Source organism: Eschrichtius robustus, chromosome 4 (genome assembly GCF_028021215.1).
Source record: "Eschrichtius robustus isolate mEscRob2 chromosome 4, mEscRob2.pri, whole genome shotgun sequence".
In the NCBI taxonomy this organism is placed as follows: Eukaryota; Metazoa; Chordata; class Mammalia; order Artiodactyla; family Eschrichtiidae; genus Eschrichtius; species Eschrichtius robustus.
In genome coordinates this window covers 34,885,243-34,910,176 of record NC_090827.1, presented here as the reverse complement: position 1 = coordinate 34,910,176, position 24,934 = coordinate 34,885,243, and the positions used below count along the sequence as shown (strand labels likewise).

The 24,934-nt window shown below is 41.8% G+C and overlaps 1 protein-coding gene and 1 pseudogene across 2 annotated transcripts in view; one reads left to right on the top strand and one right to left on the bottom strand.

Moving 5' to 3' along the window:
• GAB1 (GRB2 associated binding protein 1) overlaps positions 1-24,934 on the bottom strand; it is a 131,150-nt gene that overhangs the window by 49,745 nt on the left and 56,471 nt on the right. The window lies entirely within an intron of this gene.
• LOC137763620 (aurora kinase C pseudogene) lies at positions 7,404-8,338 on the top strand (annotated as a pseudogene).

Here is a 24,934-nt window from a genome sequence, read left to right as displayed (position 1 = left end):
ACAAATTTCTTCCCCCAAAGTCCAGTGGTTATAATATTCTCACAATTTTAATTTATTTTAAAAACCATGTCAGTAAATGGTTAATATACTTAGATAGTTAAATATCTAAAATAAGCACTTTGGGAATTACTTTACCTATTAAAAATATTAAATTTCCATAATAATAATACAACCAGGGTAAATAAAATAAAGAAAAACAAATTAACCATGAAGCAGGGACAAAAGAAAACCATTTGCTTTAAAATACTTGAGTTGTTTTCCAGGAAGCACCATCTTTTCTCATAGAGCAAAATAAGGAAAAAACACTCGGTGGAAGTTTCCACTCCACTGGCTCTGTCATTATGATCATCTGTTCCAAACACACACAAGCCTAAAATTTCCTGTTTTCAAACTATTGTCACCATTTTCTAGCCTAGTGTTATCTGTGCTAACTTTAGCTTAGTAATATAAACAAAAGAATACACCAAAAATAATGCAGAACAATGCCTAGATATAGGCTAACAACCGTGCCACAAACCGTTTAAATCGGAGTTTACATATGCTGCCTGGACAAAAACAAATTAGCTAGACCTGAACCAATTTCATAACAGCAAAACAACAGCAAAAAATCAAATTTAACTCAAACACTACAGTAGCTGGGAAAAAAATTCAGGGAATTTTAAATCATTAATGAATAATCGTATCATATCATTTACTTGTTGAAAGTAAATGTGCATATCATTTACTTGTTGAAATCACTGCTAAACTGATGCCTACCTCAAAGCTCTGGTGTTAAGTCCTGCATCAAACGAACAAACAAACAAAAAAGCAATGATGAAAACTCCCCAGTATTTAATATACACAAACTAGTTTTTATACCTTTTGGGGTCACAGACTGCTTTGAGAATCTAATAAAAGCAATGGAACCTTTTCTTAGAAAAAGGCACATACATAATATTGCACAGTCAGGGGTTCACATGACCCCTGGGGCACATGTTAAGAACGCTCGAAATAGGACTACCCTTTAATACTTCTTACTACAAAGGACAGTTTGATATGAGACCTTGGACCCCAACCAGGCATATCAGTTACTAAAGTCCCACAGGAAGGTAGGTCATCTCATGGCATTAACTCTCAATACAGCACTGTGGGGCAGGTTGAATATATTTTTACTTGTGAATACTAGTTCATCTCTCATCATATTTCCACACTAACTCTGGGGCTTTTCAAGGCTTCCTTATCCTGACCAGGAGGAGTCTGAAGAGAGGCAGGAGCCTGGCTAGCAGTGGATCCAAGATAAGCTTGCAACGTCCTGTGTGGCTGGGAATGAAGGTCTGGGGTGATGGTATAGCTGAACCTGTATGGGAAGAAAGACCACCTGCCTTGGGTTTCATCTGATCTCACCCTTTTCCTGCCACCACATGCACTTAAGGTCAGTGAGCTCATATCAGGGTGTGGTCATAGGAAAGTGGGGTCAGGGAGTCCACCTGAACTTTTGGAATCAGCCTCCGGCCTACACAAAAGGTAGCTGGAGTCATATGCAATCTGGCCAGCTAGAGACTTAGAATGGGTGCCACAGCTAGCGACAGAGCAAGTATGTACCTGGCCGTGTCGTCTGTGTATCTCCCTAAGAACCTGTGGAGGCAGAGGTGGCACAAATGTCCAGGCAGACTCTTAGCAATCTAGCTGAAAACAGCAAAAGTACAATGCAGGGCTGTGAGCTCCAAACACGCCCAGAGTCACTGAACCATTCATTTCATCTCTAAGAATCTCACCTAAGGAAACAATGCAGAATGCAGCTAAATATACAGGCATCAAAACACTCAACACCGTGCTGTTTATATGAGTAAATATTTGAAACAATCTAAATATCCAACAATAGGGTGACCAACCATCCCAGTTTTCCCAGGACTGTCCCTGTTTCGGAAGTCAAAGTTCCACGTCCTGACACCCCTCGGTCCTGAGCAAACCAGGAAGGTTGGTGACAGTAGGAAATTGAGTAAATAAATTAAGATACATCTCCATGAAGGTGTCTGACATAATCAGTAAAATGATGCTTTTCAATGGCATTTTTTAAGATCCCCCTTCCCCATGGTCTGAAAAATTTCCAAAACACTGAGAGAGCCTGGCAAGGAACTAATCTTTTTCATTTGGAGTAACTGCAATCTGGTGTGAAGGAAAACTGGCAACACCTTCCTTTCTACCTTCTCTGGCTCTCTGTCACCTGCACCAGGTAAAGCTGACTGCTCCAGGGTATCCAGAGCACCTGTGCAAACTTCTATTTGCTTACTCTCCTCTTGAATGTCAAGCAGTCCTTTGTACAGCTGCTTTCCTCCCCATTCCTCTTCAATCTGAGTGCTTAGCATAGCGCATAGCAGGCAAGGCCTTGGCGCCTTAAAAGGCATGTGTGATAACTTACCTGAACAAATGAACGAACGAATCAGTGTCTCCTGGTGACCCTGAAAATGCTGTCTCTGTCCTTCGCTAACTTAGTCTTCACGTAAATGGATGATACGCCAAACCAACAGTGGGCCTTCTTATCGCTAAGAGTTTGGCCATAAATCCTATCAAATCTCCTCGTCCACAAGGTTCAGCCAACAAAAAGTGAAACTAACTTAATCAAGAAACAAATCAGTATGAAACCATGCCAATGTGCTAAAATTCAGAAACTACAACTTCAGACACTGCCTACAGTATTTTGGAAAGTCTACATATTTATGTTAGTATATTTATTTATATATCTAATTATTCTCTCTCTTCATATATTCAACATTGTGTGTGTGTGTGTGTGTGTGTGTGTGTGTGTGTGTGTGTGTGTGTGTGTGTGTGTGTAATGACATCCCAGTCTCTGAGGGTCGAATGCAATGTTATTAGGGAGAATAAAGACAAAATGCCATGTCCTATGAAGTATAGTGTCAACGCACATGTTTAAGTGAAGAAGATGTGAGAACGTTACTTAAATTTTGTTGTTTAAGTGGTAGGAAATTGATATCACATCTTAAAGTCACAAGATTTTCCAGCACAGATACAAATTCTAATTGCAGTTTTAGAGCAGGACTGTCCAAGAGAACTTTCTGCAATGATGCAAATGGCTACACTGATCAAAACACATTAAGTTCACGATGCAAGGAAGAATAACCTCACCCAGAGAGGAGAACTAAGCACAAAGCTGAACATGAGACAAAAATTACTCCACACAAAATGGATTAAAGACCTAAGTGTAAGGCCAGACACTATCAAACTCTTAGAGGAAAACATAGGCAGAACACTCTATGACATACATCACAGCAAGATCCTTTTTGACCCAGCTCCCAGAGAAATGGAAATAAGAACACAAATAAACAAATGGGACCTAATGAAACTTAAAAGCTTTTGCACAGCAAAGGAAACCATAAACAAGACCAAAAGACAACCCTCAGAATGGGAGAAAATATTTGCAAATGAAGCAACGGACAAAGGATTAATCTCCAAAATGTACAAGCAGCTCATGCAGCTCAATAACAAAAAAACGAACAACCCAATCCAAAAATGGGCAGAAGACCTAAATACACATTTCTCCAAAGAAGATATACAGATTGCCAACAGACACATGAAAGAATGCTCAACATCATTAACCATTAGAGAAATGCAAATCAAAACTACAATGAGATATCATCTCACACCGATCATAATGGCCATCATCAAAAAATCTAGAAACAATAAATGCTGGAGAGGGTGTGGAGGAAAGGGAACACTCTTGCACTGTTGGTGGGAATGTAAATTGATACAGCCACTATGGAGAACAGTATGGAGGTTCCTTAAAAAACTAAAAATAGAACTACCATACGACCCAGCAATCCCACTACTGGGCATATACCCTGAGAAAACCATAGTTCAAAAAGAGTCATGTACTAAAATGTTCATTGCAGCTCTATTTACAATAGCCAGGACATGGAAGCAACCTAAATGTCCATCGACAGACGAATGGATAAAGATGATGTGGCACATATATACAATGGAATATTACTCAGCCATAAAAAGAAATGAAATGGAGGTATTTGTAATGAGGTGGATGGAGTTAGAGTCTGTCATACAGAGTGAAGTAAGTCAGAAAGAGAAAAACAAATACAGTATGCTAACCCATATATATGGAATCTAAGGGAAAAAAAAAAAAAAAAGGCCATGAAGAACCTAGTGGCAAGACGGGAATAAAGACACAGACCTACTAGAGAATGGACTTGAGGATATGAGGAGGGGGAGGGGTGAGATGTGACAGGGTAAGAGAGTGTCATGGACATATATACACTACCAAATGTAAAATAGATAGCTAGTGGGAAGCAGCCGCATAGCACAGGGAGACCAGCTCGGTGCTTTGTGACCACCTAGAGGGGTGGGATGGGGAGGGTGGGAGGGAGGGAGATGCAAGAGGGAAGAGATATGGGAACATATTGTATATGTATAACTGATTCACTTTGTTATAAAGCAGAAGCTAACACACCATTGTAAGGCAATTATACTTCAATAAAGATGTTTAAAAAAAAAAAAATTACTCCACAGATAATGAAATCAAGAGGACCCTTGATGCGAAGGTGGAAGACTTAGCCCAAGTGCGGATAATGATGTTCTCCCCACCCCCAATCACAGAGGGGAGCGTCACCCTTTGAAGACGTGACTCTTTGGGGGAAAACACTTTTTCATTCATGTAACATCCAGATAATGATCTCATCGTACAAGAAAAACTGTTGATCATTGACCTCTCTTTGTTTTCAACAAATCGGTGCTATCTTGCCCATTCTATGATGTGTTGGCCCTCAAATGAGCCCAGATTTCTTTTTCCTGTCAACTTTCCATCTCCCTCTACACCACCCAAGCCTCCTGACCTTTGACCGACAGGAAGTAGATACAATGGGCTGAAAATAACAGCGACTGGAAGAATTTGTGAATGCAGGATTTAATGCTCGAGGACTAGGAGAGAAGGGCTGGGGGAAAGAGAAAAGGACTAGCTATTTCTGCCAGTGCCATTTGGCAGGACCCAATTCATCTTGAATTCCATACAAAACTGTTATCCCAGTTATACAGCTCATAAAAGCTAAAAAAAAAAAAAAGGACAGTATGTAAGGTAATACATATATAGATATACCAGACGCAGTGGACACAACTTATACACTTATCTGCTTTAAGCATGTTAGAAACCCTGTGAGACAGTCAGTCATTCACAAAGTGCTGGCATCCGAGGTAACAGACAACAACTGACTGTGTCTGACTTGCCAACTTGGAAGTTCACTGAAGTGTATAAAAGCTAAAAATAGCCCCACAAACATGTTTACGGCATTTTGAAAATACAGGATCCACACTGTTTTCTAAATATAAACCTTGAGTTTGTAGCACAGGGATTGGCTTTGGGTTTTCAGAGACGTCATTGGGACATCCCACACTTGGGCACAGAAATTCACATTTCACTATTTTACTTTAAATATATAATTGGTAGTATTTAACTAGAGAGAAGGTGGGGTGGATCTGGAAGGGAGAGGATGAGCAGGAAAAGATGGTATCTCTTCCCCCGTTTAATTAGAGGGCTTCAGACGACCACAAACCCCCAGTTCTTTGTGGTGGGATCAGACCGTCATGAAATTCTGAAAAGGGATATCTTGCCTATGTTTTTCCACTCTTCATATCCACTCTCCAATCCAGTCCCTGCCCCCTTCCTAAGACTGTAGGTGCTACTGAAGTAGACAGAGACAGAAAGTCAGATGGAACATGTACACATGTGTAAAAGTCCCTGCATCCCAACTGGTCCATGAGTGTAGGCGTGCTGAAGGCAGCAATTCTTCTTTTTTTTTTTTTGGGCCACGCCACACAGCTTCTGGGATCTTTGTTCCCCGACCAGGGATCGAACCCATTGCCTTGGCAGTGAAAGCTCAGAGTCCTAACCACTGGACCACCAGGGAATTCCCAAAGGCAACAACTCTAATTCTTGTCCAGTTCCTGAAAAGTGAAATCATTCTAAATCAAACACGGGAAAATTCCAACTAAAACCCACAATGCTCCTATCAACTGGGATTGCTGAGGGGGAGAGTGGTATACTAAGACTATGAAAGAGTTAAAGGAGTATTTTATTAGTGCAGAAAAACATGTCTATTTGGTCTCTTAAGTTATGTAAAATTACTTTTTTTTTTTTAAATTTTATTTATTTATTTATTTATTTATGGCTGTGTTGGGTCTTCGTTTCTGCGCGAGGGCTTTCTCTAGTTGCGGCAAGTGGGGGCCACTCTTCATCGCGGTGCGCGGGCCTCTCACTATCGCGGCCTCTCTCGTTGCGGAGCACAGGCTCCAGACGCGCAGGCTCAGCAACTGTGGCTCACGGGCCTAGTCGCTCCGCGGCACGTGGGATCTTCCCAGACCAGGGCTCGAACCCGTGTCCCCTGCATTGGCAGGCAGATTCTCAACCACTGCGCCACCAGGGAAGCCCTGTAAAATTACTTTTTGATATTAATTTCTGGTTAGAATTTGTTTAGATTTTATCCTCTGCATTTGATTCTACTAAATCTTTAAAATTTAGCAGCTATTAAAAAAAAATAAGAGAAAGAAAAACCTACAGCAACAGACTTAGCTCTGTACTAGTATGTTATAAACTTCAAATGTCTGTGCCTCTTAAAGTCCTGTGGTAGAATCTATATTTCTGGAGGTTACGCAACATCCAAGTGAAATGCTCTCCAAAATAAAATTGTGTCAGTCGTATGGGCATTTTCTTAACAAATTTATTTGTAATAAACTACAAGCAATAACAAATCCAACTGAAAAATTAGGGGAGATTATATATAATCCTACCACCACCAAAAGTATATATTTTTCCATATTTTCATCTAATTTTTATTCATTTACATATATACTTTCTAAGTATACTGTTTAAATAAAGATGGCTGTGTTTTGGGTTCCTGAGCCACACTTCTTTCAGGAGCTTAAAATTCTCCGGTTTAAAATTTTAATTCATTAATATTTCACTAATATTCACTAGTATTGATTAATTTTTCCAGGTCTTGCTTATCATGCTAGAATTATGGAAATAAAGGTGAAGCCCTCACTGAATGCTTTCTGAAATCCGATAAAGAAAACACATTTAACGATTGTAAAAACACAAGACATTTATTTACCATGGGTTTTCTTAGCACAGCATCCCAGATACACTCTAGCAATTAATATATTTAATTATAACTCAAATGATGTCCTGCTGGGCCTTGTCCAATGTGCTACAGTATGTAGTTGATGCTCTAAGCAAATAATGATGAAAACAAACATATATCTTCTCCAAAGAAATGCTATCACCTTGTTTATCAATAATGGCAATCTCATACTGTCATCTTCATATTTAAAGAAATGTACATGTTAGTGCAAAACTCGAGTACAAAATGGGCAGCCGGTACAAAGTGAGCCACCCGAAAGCTGAGATGAAGTCGGGCAGTGTTCAGCCCGCAGCTGTAGCAGGTCAAACGATGCCCAGCATCCCAACCACGCGGCGCCTCACAATTGATGACTTTGAAATCCGGCGTCCTCTCGGCAAGGGAAAATTTGGGAATGTGTACCTGGCTCGGCTCAAGGAAAGCCATTTCACTGTGGCCCTGAAAGTCCTCTTCAAGTCCCAGATAGAGAAGGCAGGACTGGAACACCAGCTGCGCAGAGAAATTGAAATCCAGGCACATCTACAACACCCCAATATCCTACGCCTGTACAACTACTTCCATGATGCACGCCGGACGTACCCGATTCTAGAATATGCTCCAAGGGGTGAGCTCTACAAGGAGCTGCAAAAGAGCCACACATTAGACGAACAGCGTACAGCCACGGTAATGGAGGAGTTGGCAGATGCTCTGACCTACTGCCATGAAAAGAAGGTGATTCATAGGGATATTAAGCCGGAGAACCTGCTGCTGGGGTTCAGGGGTGAGGTGAAGATTGCAGACTTTGGCTGGTCCGTGCACACCCCCTCTCTAAGGAGAAGGACAATGTGTGGGACACTGGACTACTTGCCCCCAGAAATGATTGAGGGGAGAACATACAATGAGAAGGTGGATCTGTGGTGCATTGGGGTGCTCTGCTACGAGCTGCTGGTGGGAAATCCGCCCTTTGAGAGCCCCTCCCATAATGAGACCTACAGACGCATCCTCAAGGTAGATGTAAGGTTTCCCCCATCAATGCCTTTGGGGGCTCAGGACTTGATCTCCAAGCTTCTCAGATACCAGCCCTCGGAGCGGTTGCCCTTGGTCCAGATCTTGGAGCACCCATGGGTCCGGGCCCACTCTCGGAGGGTGCTGCCCCCATCTGCTCAAATGGTTTCCTGAGCCCTGTATACCCCTAATCCTTTGTGATTGCTCATGGAGCACCCCTGGCTCTGGTAGCTACTCTGTCTTCTGTTTCTTCTCTTTTAAGATGCATCTTGCTAATTAATAAAAGCTGAATCAGTTTGTAAAAAAAAAAAAAAAAAAAAAATCTCATACTGTATGGACCAATTTATTAAATCTAACAGATGAAGAATGACAGTCACTGCTACTGACTTACGTAAACAACCAGTCCCGTGACCCCCCCTCCCCCCTTGTGACTGGTGACACACATTTGCAAGCCAGCCATCCAGCCAGCCAGGGTTAGACAAACTACACTCACTGAACGAAACGTCAGAAAATCATCCCTGAAGGGAGATACAAGTCTTAGGAGTTTCTGGGCTTCAGTGATCCAGCGGTTCTATTTCTTAACCTCTGGAGCAATCAGAATGCTTAATAACTAATGATTATTTTAAACAAAATGATCTCTAGAGAGGTGATACTAGATTTTCTCCCATATGTAAGTACTTGGAACATGTAAAACTCCTGCATCGGTAAGACTTCTGTTTCCCAGAACTGTAGAAAAAAATTCAAATGAGAGCATCCATACAAAAAACATTCAGAGATGAATAAAGGCACCAAAATAATCAGTTTCCTTAATTAGCATGTTTTAACACCCTGCGTAGAAGTGCATTAGTATGATAATTCTGGCAGGTTCTAAAAACAGTTCGCTTCCAGTGATTTGTGACTACATCTTACATGTAACGCAGTTATCAGCTTAAAACACTCCGACCAGCTTTTTCATGGAGGAAACAGAGGGGCCTAAATCAGGGGAGATGAAGTATTCAAGCCTTACTTTAATAAGCAAATACTCAGGATATAGGAACCCAAGACTTAGATTTTTTCTGTTCTCAGACTGTTGTGCATGCTGTGAAAGGTGAGAGGGATGAGGAGACAGCTGACAACCATCTTCCTCTGATCATTTATCTTTTCCCTTCGGACAAACCCTCAGCAACAGGAAGTATCAAGAAGACCGAAGAAAACTCCTGTGCTGGTAACGCTTTTCCCAATTTCTCTTTTGTTGCTCAGATCTCTACTAGAAAAGCAAGGAAAGGCAAATTTCCACCAAAGACCCCCCCCAAAAGATTTACTCCAATCATCAAGGCTCCTATGTCAGGAAGAAGGAAGGTGGGGGGGAGTTTTCCCAGCTCTCTATACTTGGATATTATGGCTCCTCGGGTTAATTTTTATCTGCTGTCTGTTTCACTACCAAATTACAATATTTATAGAGGGCAAAGCAGCTAAAATAATTGACTTGCTTAAAACTTACTATATTTAGATAATGATATCACTACTAAGTTTTAAATACACTAACATTATGATATAATTCTTAAAGCATGCTTATATATCTAATATAATGTTTTGGAGTCAGTTCAAATTATTCATTAAAATGAGTAACATGCGAACAAAACAACAAAGAGGCAGCTGTTCTGTTCGTAGATCTGATTTGCAGCATGTCGTGTACTACGGTTAGAGCAAAACAAGCTACTCAAGAGAAGAACCGTCCCCACTCCCAAATAATTATATTTTAAAAATTAGTGCAGTATCATTATTAAAGACTTACATTTATACAAGTAGCACTAACTTTTCGTGTGCTATGAAATTAAACTTATAGCATTAATCACAATTCGTAATCATATTTATTATTTTGTTTGCTGGTTTGTTTAGCATCTTTTCTCTCCAAGGAGACAATAAGCAACTTAAGAACAGACTGAGTCGCTCCTAGCACATTAGATGAAATAACAGGTGCTGAATAAAAGTATGTATATTAAAATGTTCTATTAAATTCATGCCTACAGGAGGTTAAAACACCAAATTGTACAGAAGAGCTTATCAGGCAACACAATAACAAAAATCCCCACTGCAGGCATCCTCAGCCCCAGCTGGCCTCTAAAGAGAAGCATGTCCTGGTTTTGGCTTCTCTTGGTGGCTGTCCTGGGTTGGTTTAAACCCCTCACGCCCACCCACTCTCCACCCTCCTCTGTTTGGGGAAGGGGTGAGCGTATTTATCCTCCTCTCTTCTCCTGGCTTTACCTAATTCCTGAGCACAGTGTCCCTGGGTGGTCGCTCCTCATTGTTCCAGAGCTCACTGGTCTTGTAGACACAGTGTTTTAAATTAGCATTTATTATCTCCTCCCCTGTCCCTCCAGCCCTAAGGGTATAAGGACCCTCATCTAAGCCCAACACACAGCACCATAAATAGTCCCTTCATTAAAGTCTACATTTGAACCATCTGAGCTGAGCTGAGTCTCTTACCAGGACAATAAAGGATATATCCTATTTCCAAACACTATGCTTCTATATGACTTGTCCCTTTTAGACACTGTCTATCTACTGAGGTCCAGCCTTGACAGACAGCTCACTTTCTCCCTACTGCCTCTTCCCTCCTTCCTCCCAAAGTAGTGATATCCCCATTCCAGTCCCTCAATCAGAGAAACTCTGAGCCACATACTAAGCTGCTATGGTAGTTTATCAGGCACAGAGTGTAACTTTCTTGGAACAATTAGTTTTCATCCTCTCCTCCATCTTCCCTCACGCCCTTCCACTGCCTAATTTTCATCTGCTGTACACATACTTTCACACTGTTCTATAACCATCTCAATTTTCTGTTTTTTTAACTCTAAAGGTTGAGTCTAAGAGTTTAAAATCAGTAAAGGGCATTTACACTCTCATGACTGTGGATGTGTGCTGTTTCCTACGGCCCCTTGGGGCTAGAATTGCCTTGGCTTCTCTTCTTGTCCAGGGTCAGTGTCACTATCCCCAGGCCACACAACAGAGAATGCTCCTTGGGTCCTGGTCTAATGGAGTCTCTGTTTTCCACCTCACCAATTGCCTTTATCAGATCGTCAACTTTTCCCAAGCTTCCCATTGTAATTCCCATTTTACCAATCCTCTTCTTTCTTAGGTCCACTCTGCTGGAGTCCTCCCCTGCCCTGCCCTTCTGTTTCACCAGGCTTTCCTCCTGTGATTTCCAGCCTTATTTTCCCAGGGTGGGTCCACCAAGCCCTACAGGCCATGCCTTCCTCCTTCTTGGTCTACTACTCATTTTGTTACATCCAAACCCTAAGAAAGGCTATATGGAAGGCATGCTTTAAAAGACGGCAGTATAAAAGGTACATGCAGCCCAATATTCATTGCAGCACTCTTTACAACACCCAAGACATGGAAGCAACCTAAATGCCCACTGACAGATGAATGGATAAAGAAGATATGGTATATATTGATACATATACAATGGAATACTACTCAGCCATAAAAAAGAATGAAATAATGCTATTTGCAGCAACATGGGTAGACCTAGAAATTATCATACTAAGTGAAGTAAGTCAGAAAGAGAAATACAAACACCATATGATACCACTTATATGTGGAATCTAAAATATGATACAAATGAACTTATCTGCAAAACAGAAACAGACTCACAAACATAGAGAGCAGACTTGTGGTTGCCAAGGGGGAGGGGAAGTGGAGGAGGGATGGATTGGGAGATTGGGATTAACAGATTCACACTACTATATATAAAATAGATAAAAAAGGACCTACTGTATAGCACAGGGAACTATATTCAATATCTTATAACAACCTATAATGGAAAAGAATCTGAAAAAGAATATATATATATACATATATATATGTATAACTGAATCATTTTGCTGTATACCTGAAACTAGCACAACATTGTAAATCAGCTATACTTCAGTTGAAAAAATGACATATATACACTATCCAACGTAAAATAGATAACTAGTGGGAAGCAGCCACATAGCACAGGGAGATCAGCTCGGTGCTTTGTGATCACGTAGAGGGGTGGGAGGGAGACACAAGAGGGAGGGGATGTGGGGATATACGTATACATACAGCTGACTCACTTTGTTATACAGCAGAAACTAACACATCATTGTAAAGCAATTATACTCCAATAAAGATGTAAAAAAAAATAAAAGGTGTGAAGAAAACTAAAAATTTAATTAATTAAATTTGCATTTAATTAATTTAATTAAAAATAAAATTAAAAATTAATTAATTAAAAATAAAAATAAAAGACAATAGCAGAGTATAGTGGTTAATAACGTTTTACAATCCACTGTTATTTGAAAGAACGCTGCTTTAAACATCAGTACTTATTATGCTATTCTCTTAGAATAAAGGGAACAACAATACAGTCTGCCCTCCATATCTGCAGGTTGTGCATCCACAGTTTCAACCAATCTTGGATCAAAAATATTCGGGGAAAAAAAAAATTCCAGAAAGTTCCAAAGAGCAAAACTTCAATTTACCGCGCCAGCAACTATTTACACAGCATTTACGTTGTATTAGGTATCACAAGTAATCCAGAGATGATTGAAAGTCTATAGGAGGATGTGCACTAAGCCATTTTATAGAAGGAACCTGAGCACCCGTGGACTGTGGTATCCGAGGGGGGTCCTGGAACCACTCCCCGTCAGATACCAGAAGGGACAACTGTATTTTACAAGCCCTCTCAAACATTTTTAGCCACAACTAAGGCTTTAATTGCCTGAGCCGTGGGTATCCAACAATCTTACTGCTCACCATTTAAGTTACAATAGCATTAACCCATAAAAACATGGATTTCATTTTCAATTTCCCTTTTATGTGCTCACCTGTTCATGGGTTTAAACAGAATTCATTCAAAATTTAAAGTATTCTTAAGATATTCTTGGGGCTTCCCTGGTGGCGCAGTGGTTGAGAATCTGCCTGCTAATGCAGGGGACACGGGTTCGAGCCCTGGTCTGGGAAGATCCCACATGCCGCGGAGCAACTGGGCCCGTGAGCCACAACTACTGAGCCTGCGCGTCTGGAGCCTGTGCTCCGCAACAAGAGAGGCCGCGATAGTGAGAGGCCCGCGCACTGCCATGAAGAGCGGCCCCCGCTTGCCACAACTAGAGAAAGCCGTCGCACAGAAACGAAGACCCAACACAGCCAAAAATAAATAAATAAATAATTTTTTTAAAAAAAGAAAGATATTCTTCTTAGCACAAAAACATCTAGAATGACACCAACTGGCAACCTATATGCATCTGGGGAGGATATTTCAGTGGAAATCAACAACTATATTTAATTTATTCATTCATTCACTCAACCAGAAGTATTTATTGAGCACCTCCATGTGCCGCTGTTCTGGCTGCTAGAAGGACATTCATAGTTTAAGAAACAAGAACTCGCCTGCCTCAGCAAACGTAAATTCTAGTGGAGGAGGGCGAACCCAAGTAAGTGAGCAGGACTGATTTTAGTTCTGTAACTGCTATGAAGGAAAACTAAAGTCGATTTGAAAGTGCTAACCTTATGTGAACAATCCAAAGGATGGGGGGAATTGTTATAGCACTCCCATAAAACGTATTTTAGTACACGAAGCCACCACTATCCCTCACACGGTCCCACTGGGCAGTAACAATTATCAAGCTCTCAGGGTCACATCCTGGGAGCTGCAGGCTTGAAAGCTCTGCAATCTTGTCTCCTCAAAGGTCTCCATCAGCTAATAAGATGAGGTAATAATCAATGTGTGCCTTCGCTGTGTAATCTCCGTGCGAGGCCATTACTTCAGTCCCCTGACATCATCAAATACCAATCCTGGACCATTCATCTCTCGGGTCCGATATCCACAAACAGAATAAACGACTAGAGAAAAATAGAAGGAAAAAGAAAGAATGAATTTTACTTAACTCATTTCTTGTGTGTCTCCTGTAACATTTTCTATATTTTGTAAATAACTAAGTTTGTTCTTCCCCTACTTAGTGGCGAATCAAGGGGTACTAGAGAAAATGAAGAGAGGTATTCAGGAATCTGACAGATGCTTTCATGGTGAGAATAATGATGATGATGAAGGCAAGTGGCTAAAGGTAATAAAATTACTTGGCTTCACAAATAAATATACAAAATATGATGATTTTGTGTGCATACACACACACACACACACACACACACACACATATATGTGACCGGTTTTCTGAGGGAACATACCCTATATATAATGTGTGTTCAGTAAACACTCCTTGACTTGATGCTGAAAATTTATTTCTGCAGAGAAAAAATAAACAAACGGCGACACACAGAATGATTAAGGTGGGCTCCCAAGGGAAGAAGGGACGTTAACACTGGACATCCTGCAGAAACCACCAGCCTCCCTTTTGATCTAACCTTTCTCCTCTTCTGCTGACAGCCTTTCGTGTTCTTGTTTCCCCTTCTTTCTCTAACAATTATCCTTTCTCCAATCACTCTCATTTCCACTTTATTTCTTCTTACGCTTGTCATAAGTAACATCAAAGAATGTCCATTTGCTTTGTTTTAAAGTGTCACATTTAATATTTTTATCTGAACCTAAAAAGCAGGTATCTTTATTATTTCCTTTTATGCTTTTGAGTATTTTTTTTTTTTTTAACATCTGAGTATGGGTCTGTCTCAATGTCTTTTTTTCAGTAAAGTAGGCCTATTAGAAAGAAAATGGCCTTAAACAGAAAGTGGTGTTTGATAATTTGCTCATTCACCAATTGAAAGCATAGGCTAGTTTAGATGATCTCTAAAGACTGTTCCCACAACAGTAATAATAATCACTGACATTTACTAAGTACTAAGTACCAGGCATTGTTCTAAGCACTTCATACATTAACACAGTTCTCACCACAACCCTATGAGGTAGGCGCTGTAATTATTCCCATTTATAGAGGAGAATACGAGTCACAGAGAAATTAAGTAACTTGCTGCAAGTGGTAAAGCCAGGATTTGAACCAATGTCCCCTGGCCCCAGAGTCTGTACCTTAACCACTTAACATTATACTATCTGTCTATGACAGGGGGCAGCAAACCTTTTTGTAATGGCTCAGATAGCAAATATTTCAGGCACTGCAGGCTACACATGGTCTCTGTCTCATATTCTTCATCCTTTTATTTTTCTACAATCTTTTAAAAATGTAACGCGCCTTCTTAGATATAATCAGAACTACAGGCTGTAGTTAGCTGGCCCCTGGGCTATGATTTTATTAATTCATATGCACCACTCTACTACTTTTTATTTAGACAATTTCAGACAGAAGAAAGGTGAAAGATTCCAGATGGGTAGTTTATAATCCATAGCCAATGAATGCCCAAGAGCTACCAATCATAGGTTGCCACTGCAACAGTAAAGGTAAAGAAAATGCAAACATCTTGGAAGCAACCTAAGCGTCCGTCAGCAGGTGAATGGATAAAGATGTGGTACATATATATATACAATGGAATACTACTCAGCCTTAAAAAGGAATGGAAATTTGCCATTTGCAGCACCACGGATGGACTTGGAGAGTATCATGCTAAGTGAAATAAGTCAGACAGAGAAAGACAAATACTGTATGATATCACTTATACATGGAATCTAAAAAATACAATAAACTAGTGAATATACCAAAAAAGAAGCAAACTCACAGATATAGAGAACAAACTATTGGTTACCAGTGGGGAGAGGGAAGGAGAAGTGGCAATACAGGGGTAGGGGATTAAGAAGTACAAACTATGGGTATAAAATAAGCTACAAAGATATATTGTACAAAACAAGGAATACAGCCAATATTTTATAATAACTATAAATGGAGCATACCCTTTAAAACTTGTGAATCACTATATTGTACACCTGTAACTTATTTAATATTGTACAGCAACTATACCTCAATTTTAAAAAAAGAAGGGACTTTCCTGGTGGCGCAGTGGTTAAGAATCCGCCTGCCAATGCAGGGGACACGGGTTCGAGCCCCGGTCCCGGAAGATCCCACATGCCGCGGAGCAACTAAGCCCGTGCGCCAGAACTACTGAGTCTGTGCTCTAGAGCCCGCGAGCCACAACTACTGAAGCCTGCGTGTGTAGAGCCCGTGCTCCGCAACGAGAGGCCACCGCAATGAGAAGCCTGCGCACCGCAACGAAGAGTAGCCCCCGCTCGCCGCAACTAGAGAAAGCCGGCGCGCAGCAACGAAGACCCAACACAGTCAAAAATAGATAAATAAATAAATAAATTTATTTAAAAAGTTAATTAATTTAAAAAAAAAGAAAACCCAAGCATCAGAATCAAAGAATTGTAGGAGGTTTGTGAACACACAGAAGGACATAGAGCTTATAGACATGAACCAGGTACAGTTATCACTAATGGGAATTCATAAAAAACAAAAATCTAAGTAAGCTTCAGCAACCTAGTATATCTTTCACAAGTAGAAAACTCTGGATATCCCTTCCTTTATCTGTTGGACAGAACTACTATTGTAATCTGCTCCCTGACATCTAAAAACAGCATCTGCAATATTAAAGAAATGCCTTCTTTTTCCAAGTCCTTCATATTAATTCATTATTGAATTATCAAAATATTCATTATTTTCAATGTCAGAAACTAAAGAAGAGTAGCTAATTAACTCCTAGCCCAAGAACCCTGAAGAATTTGGAAATCGTTAAGAATCTGAACTTCATCCACTGGAATTCTTGCTGAGTCTCCGGCAACAGGAACATAAACTATCAACATGTCATCACCACTTACCACCCTCTTAAGATTTCAGAATTCTTGAAATAAGTTTTCGTAGGCTCCATATATTTCACAAGTTAATTTTCCTTTATTAATTTTCCTTTAAAAAACAAAAGCTCCATTTCAACAGCGTAGCGATCATTTTGATAAAAGCAATCAGAAACTAGGAATTTAAGCACTATATTTTGACTGTACAAGTCTAGTCATACAGGTCAATCTACAAAATCCCACCTCTTAGGAAACTTAACTTCCTTAGAGGTAAACACTTCCATGAAATCTGGTTCAGAGTATATGCTGTTATTTATTTTTGTCATTTTGGTGGGGGAAAAGTAAAAATTGACAGTCTCACTTCTCCTTTCTTTCCTATGAACTTTGGACCATCTGTTTAAAATAGCTGCAGCTATTTTCAGTGGTTAGGCAAAGGGTTACTTACAAAAACAAAAACCAATGCCTGCTCATGTATGAGCATTACTTGCATACAAAAGAGTCTAGTGTAAGTTACTTGCCAAGTCTAAAATTGTAGGAGATTTAAAAAAATATTGATATGTATAACATTCACTTTGTTATAAAGCAGAAACTAACACACCATTGTAAAGCAATTATACTCCAATAAAGATGTTAAAAAAAAAAAAAAAAACACTTAAAGACAAAAAAAAAAATTATGGAGCGACTCAGGACATCATTTCATTCCTTCTAATTGTTTCTTAGCAACTGCTAAATGCACAAGAATAAAATAATTTGGAGATCATTTTTATGAGCATTTGAAAATATTTTGCTCTAATACTAGATCTTTACCCCCAACGTGGCTGTCCTTAAGAATCTGTGCATTTCTTCTGTTGAGAAAAGTTGCTTATTTAATAGTTCATTTTTTTACCTGACGTACTTGCCTTTAAATGCAGAAACTCGTGTATTTGTCTTTTCTTTGGCAACAGTGACAAGTCAGAGATAATCTCAGTGAATATTTATGTAATTTTTTCCTTTGCATAGCACAAAGTATATCTTTGAAAGAGAAAAAGATGAATAAGACTTCTCTGTGCAAGTCTCCACTTCTCTGCCTTCTTTTCTGTGCTTTGAAATAACTTCCTCACTCCTAGAAAAAGTTTCTCTAGAAGCCACTGTCCTTTGTCCTTGCCGGGTCACATGAGGGGTTAAGTTTAACTTACAGAGCAGGCCTTTCAAGAAGAGCACAGCTAATCAGCCTTCCTCCATTTATCACATTCCCACCCCTTCTACAGCTTTCTACCCACCCTTCCTACTCTGCCTCAAGGTTTACCTGGATTTGCCATTTAACACTTAAAGGACCCCCTCCCTCGGAAAACAACTAACCTCTTAGGGGAGACACAAATTCTGTGCTGCAACAGCCCTTTCATTCCTCTTCCCCCGGAGCCGGGATATTGAAACCCTCACTTGAGATGTTATTTTTTAATAAAAAAAATAATGGTTGCATTGATTAAGCCCTGCTCCCCCAAGTCTGTTTTTCCATCTTTCCACCGTGAACGCCTTGTAACTGGGTACATGCTGTCCAGTACCCAGTACCCAGAATCTAGAAATTCTACTTCCAGCCTCTCTGGCAGCCAGATGTGGTCAGGTGAGTGCAGGGGTGTGCACCTTTTCTGCGTCTGGGCCTGAAGACACTGAGCATGACACCTTCACACTCTTCCCCCTCCCCTCAAGCTTGGACACAGACGTGCCCATGACCTCACTCTGACCATGCAGATGGCCTCTGCAAGGTCAGGAGGATGGAGTAACAAAGTAGAAAACCTGAGTCCCTGGATTTCTGCAAGGAGTATGACTGCCTTGCCTTGCAAGCCTGGATGCACTAACTAAAGTTGTATCTTCTTTAATTCACTGTACTTTGGGACCTCTTTGTTCCAACAGCACTGGTTTTATCACAGTCGATGCAAGCACTGTACATAGCACTGTTCTGAGAGCCTTCCATGAATTAGCTCATTAATGAGCCTCTGAGCAAAGTACTGACTGTTCCCAGTTTCCAGATGAAGAAACATAGACTTGGAGGATTGAGTGACTTTTTCCAAGGACGTTGCAATGATCAAAACTGCAGGTCTGCACGATGCAAAGTTCAAATGCCCACCCACTACACTGCAGTGTCCCCTACGGATCACTTTGCAAATCATCTCCCTCCGGCTGAGATTTTTCTGCTGTGTTATCTCTTACATACCCGGAGGAGAAATATTACGAGCTCAAAATGAAGAGGTATAAATTATATTTGGTTGCTCATAAACATCGTTAACCTACTGTTTGTTGAAGATCAAAATTTGTAAAAAAAAAAAAAACCCCAAACTTCAAAGGAATCAGACAGCAGCAAGTTGAAAGAGGCTTCTGGTTGAAACCTTTTACTTCCTTTCCGAAATTCTATTATGTGACACACAAAGCCTAGATCTGTACCTCAAATCAGTGCTGTAACACAAGATTAATTCAAAATGAGCTCACTTTGGCTGTGTTTAATATCATGCTTATTATGAAAGGGACCATGAAACCCTTATCCAACACCGGGGTTTTCCTTTCAGTAATATGAGGCGACACACCTTTACTCCTCATGAACTTTTTAAACTAAAACCAGGAGAGGTGCCAGGGACATGTGTACTGGAGGAGACTGGCAAGGTGAAGGCAGGAGGGGGATTAGAAAAATCAGCTTCTTTTGTCTTTACATTTCACCTCTGGAAAAAAAAATCATTTTGCTGAAGAGTCCATTTAATCTTCCAGAAAGCTCTTATAAGTAAGAGCTTTATTTATTCCTTCCTTTATTAAGAGCCATTTATTTACTCCTTCAACACATATGTATTGAACACTTACTGTTTGTTGATTACTGTGCCAGGCACTGGACACAGAAGAGTAAGTACAGGATGAGTTAAGAGACAGAAGGTGGTTTTTTATCGTAACTTAAGCTTGAGTAAAAATTCCAGAATAAATTGTTTAATTCTTTAATAATTGCATAGACTGTAAGAAAAGAAGGCCCTTCCCTTCCCTGCTTTCTGACAAAAGGGGCTGTAAGCACTATTTCTAGGTGTGCTTCAAGCATCAGCTCTTGAACTCCCGGGTGGAGCTGTACCATTTTGTCTAGGTAGTATCTTTCCTTCCGACCATTTCAGAAAGTCTGAATATACATTTAAAATTCATGCTTATCCATCTGCTTCCTGCCATCATTGCCAACTTCACTAGGTTTTTGTTTTTTTAAATAAATTTATTTATTTATTTATTAATTTTTGGCTGCGTTGGGTCTTCGTTGCTGCGCGCAGGCTTTCTCTAGTTGCGGCGAGCGGGGGCTACTCTTCGTCGTGGTGCACAGGGGCTTCTCATTGCGGTGGCTTCTCTTGTTGTGGAGCACGGGCTCTAGGTGTGCAGGCTTCAGTTACTGAGGCACATGGGCTCAGTAGTTGCGGCACATGGGCTTAGTTGCCCCATGGCATGTGGGATCTTCCTGGGCCAGGGATCGAACCCATGTCCCCTGCATTGGCAGGCAGATACTTAACCACTGAGCCACCAGGGAAGTCCCGTCACTAGGTTTTAATTAACAGGAGATGGATGAGTGGACAGCATGAATTCTTTCCCAGCGTAAGCAAGTATCTCATGATTTAGATGGGTCCCCTCGTTCTAGGCTTGGTTAAAAAGACAGAGGGAGCAAAAGGAGTTGGCACTCCATAGGGTACATCATTTCTATAAAAATAAAAGTTCTTCTGACATCTGATGAGCGACTGTGGAAAGATGAAGCTGTGAAAATGCAACTTTCTGTGATTATGATGGGAGTGATTTTAGATGGAGCGTCTACATGATAAGGTATGTCTCTGGCAGCACTGGTGAGAAAGGGCTCCAATCCCACCCTGGGAGTGGACTAAGGCTTTTCTGCAGGTGGCCCATCTCCTGTACTCGGGGTCTGTGTCCACATGTTCCCCCTCAGGCCTCACACAAGGGCTGTCTGGTTTCTGGCTCAGCCCTGGCTTCCAAGGAACTGCTTGAAACTTCCAAATGCATTCTCTCTATATATATATACATACGTATGGAATTCCCTGGCAGTCCAGTGGTTAGGACTCCATGCTTTCACTGCCGAGGGCCCGGGTTTGATCCCTGGTAAAGGAACTAAGATCCTGCAAGCCTATCGGCGCAGCCGGGAAAAAAAAAAAAAAGAATGCATTCAGTACTGCTTCCGGTCTGAAGAAAACACTTTTGCTATGTCTTCGGGTCTGAAGAAAACACTTCTACAATGTAGTGCTCATCTTCTAAGAACTCGCTAAAATATTGCACTGAGTTTTGAAGATCTTAAGTGGCACTCATTTTCCACATAATTAATCAGAGCCCTATTTTCATTTGCACCTAAATTCCTCCAGGTAAGTCAGTTCCATTTTTCGTGACAGGCATTAATTTGTAGACAGCATCACTGTACCACTGACCGGCACCTACTAGGTAAAAGTGAAGAGGGCAGGGCTCAGGTAGATCTGGACTCAGCCTCAGAGACCTTACAGCCCCTGGGAGACTAGAAACAGACATGGGATGACTAACCAATCCCCCCCGCCCCGCACAGAAAGTAGCAGGTGCTGTAAGATGCCAACAAAGCACTAGAAGCATTTGAGGAGGGAGCGCTTACCCTTAGATTGGGAGGCAGGGCCCAGCTGGAAAGGGAAATCTAAATGTGGGAGGCACCAAAAGGAAGTCAGCACCCGCATCTGCCCGGCTGTGAACGTGCCTACCCTGCACCCGCCGTGGCCTAGGTCCCCAAAGCCTTTCGATAGAGCGAGGCTAAGGTGGTGATAGGAGCAGATCCGTGGAGATGGCCAAGTGCAGAGTGGGCAAGAGGTGTTTCTGTGAGGCTGGGGACTGGAGTGTAAGGCTATAAGGAAAACAGGATAGGAAATCAAAGGGTGGAAAGATCTGGAGTGACCAGCCAAGGAGCTGGGCCTGTATTGAGTAGATAACGGGACCCACTGGAAGTCCTTCAAAGGGGAGTAACCTAAGAGGCACACTGACGGAATTCCCTGGTGGTCCAGTGGATGAGACTTGGCCTTCCAATGTAGGGGGTGCGGGTTCGATCCCTGGTCGGGGAGCTGGGAATCCCACATGCCTTGCAGCCCAAAAGCCAAAACATAAACAACAGAAGCCATGTTGTAACAAATTCAATGAAGACTTTAAAAATGGTCCACATCAAAAAAATAAATAAATAAAAAGCCACACTGAAAGGAGGTTACCTTGGATGGTTTCGAGGCTGAGGTTCTGTGCAGGGAGACCAGTGAGGAAGCAATGGGAAAAGAAGATCTGACCCACGGGAGCAGCAGTGGGAATGCAGCAAGCATCAAGTGCAAGACAGAGGAGAGGGCTACAGGGAATGGGGCGGCGGGGTGGGGGGATCGGTACTTGAGTCATGAGGCTCCACTTTAAAGATGGAAGCTCACTTCAGGAAGCAACCTTCTGTCCCTGCCCCCTTCACCTCCACCAGGCTCCTGCATGCCTGGCTCCTTACATCTTTCCCAGTGCTGCTTCTTCAACGACCACCCACACACCAACTCACTCTCCCGGGCTCATTAGTCTTCGTAAGACCCAACTCCTAACTCTGAATTTCCAAGGCAGTGACTCACCTGCTTACCAGAGACTATCAACTGCTCCCCTAATAGTCATCTCCCCCTTTTCTATAGCAGAGGTCAGCAAACCTCTGTAAAGCGCCAGGCAGTCAGTACTTTAGGCTTTGCAGGCAGTAAGGTCGTCACAACTCCTCACCTCTTCCACCGTAATGTGAAAGCTCTTGCGGACAATTCATAAACGCATGGGTTGGGCTTCCCTGGTGGCGCAGTGGTTGAGAATCTGCCTGCCAGTGCAGGGGACACGGGTTCGAGCCCTGGTCTGGGAAGATCCCACGTGCCGCGGAGCAGCTGGGCCCGTGAGCCACAATTACTGAGCCTGCGCGTCTGGAGCCTGTGCTCCGCAACAAGAGAGGCCGCGATAGTGAGAGGCCCGCGCACCGTGATGAAGAGCGGCCCCCGCTTGCCACAACTGGAGAAAGCCCTCGCACAGAAACGAAGACCCGACACAGCCATAAATAAATAAATAAATAAAACAAATACTTAAAAAAAAAAAACTATAAAAAAAAATAATAAACGCATGGGTCTGGCTGTGTTCCTATATAATTTGTTTTTAAAATTTTGTGTATTTTTACTGAGGTATAGTTAATTTACAATGTTGTGTTAGTTTCAGGTGTACAGCAAAGTGATTCAGATATATAGATATATATATATATATATATATACACATATACATGTGTGTATGTATATATATATATTCTTTTTCAGATTCTTTTCCATTCAGTAAGATATTGAATATTGTTCCCTGTACTATACAGTAGGACCTTGTTGTTTACCTATTTTGTATATAAGTAGTGTGAATATGTTAATCCCAAACTCCTAATTTTCCTCCCTACCCCCTACTATCCCCTTTGGTAACCATAAGCCTGTCCAATTTTATTTACAATGACAGGTAGCTGGCTGATTGGGTGCTCAGACCACTGTCTGCCAGCTCCCGTTCTACAGTACCAGAAGCCTTCGCAGGGTGTCTGGCTTGCTAAAGATGACATTTTCCAGCCTCCCTTACAGCTAGTTGTGGTCGTGTGACTCTGAGTGAAAATGATCTGTACAACATCTAGATCATGTCCCTTCTCTTGGCTGAAAAGAGGTCATGGTGAGTCACCTTGACTATGAAGATGGGGGCGGCACTCACGGGATGGCAGAGAAACAAGATGGAAAGAATTCGAGGCTTCCTACTAGTCCTGGAGTACGGACCATCTGGACTGTTCTGAGAAAAAGGAAAAAGCCCCCCTAAACCTTTTAACTTAAGTCACTGTATTTTGGGGCATCTCTTTATAAAGCTTTGCGTTTTCGAGTTTAGCTCAGTGCACGAGGAGGCTGTATTCAGAAGGAGAAACGACTTTGTTGCAGAGCTACCGCATGATCAATGATCAATCAAGCACCCACAGAGTGGTCGGATGACTCGGCACACATCTACCATCATCACAGCACGAATCTATCATCATCATGGGAACAAATAGTGAGTGAAAGCTTACTCTGTGCCATCCACTTATAAAATACAAGCTCTCACTTTATCTTGAAAGCAATTCTTATTCGCATCATTTTTTACAGATGAGGTTCAGAAAGATTAAGAAATATGCCCAAAGTCATACTACTCCGAAGTAGCTGCACAGATATATAAACTCGGGGACACATGATTCTCCAGCACGTTCTTTTGCCCACATCAGCTCCCTCGTGTCGAGGACAAGCCACAGTAGTCAATTCTAGGGTGATTTTCAGAGATGGTTCTGTGACTGCAGGCTTAGTTTTCAAACTGAAAAGCGTCACTAAGATCCACTGACTGACGGCTCCATTTGGTTTCATCACTATTCCCCTCGAAGAGCCAAGTACGCCAGAATGACACAAGGTTAAATGACCTATTCCTTTGAAAGACTCTGAGAACGCCAGCATGTGGATTGCATGAGACAGCCACAGGGGCTGCCAACTCGGCCCCAGCTTTGCCACTACCTCCTCTTTCACTGCCCATTAGAAGTTAACTGCCTTGACACCTGCTACCCCAGGCTGAACAGAGGCTGCAAAGCAGTTTCAAAATATGCCAGCAGAGGGGGAGAGCTTCTTTTCTCTCCAGGAAAGGGTGAGCAAGGCCACCGACATTTACTGTTGACCCTAGGCTGTCAGGTGTAGCAGCCGTCTCTGCTGGGGTCTTGGCACGCATCATGGGGACCATCTGCCTCTGTTTCCCTGACTGCACGGCCTTTCCTGTCCTGTACAGCCTGGAGGCCCAAGGAAAGTCAAGTTCACCTCCAGATTACAGCCTAGCTGATGGCACCAACTGACCGTGGTAGGTGAACCCAAAATTCAGGTGCAAAAGATTTTCATCTTATTTCAAGTTTAAAAGAAAGAACTATTTCAGGGGCTTCCCTGGTGGTGCAGTGGTTAAGACTCCACCTGCTAATACAGGGGACACGGGTTCGAGCCCTGGTCCGGGAAGATCCCACATGCCGCGGAGCAACTAAGCCCATGTGCCACTACTACTGAGCCTGCGCTCTAGAGCCCGTGAGCCACAACTACTGAAGCCCGCGTGC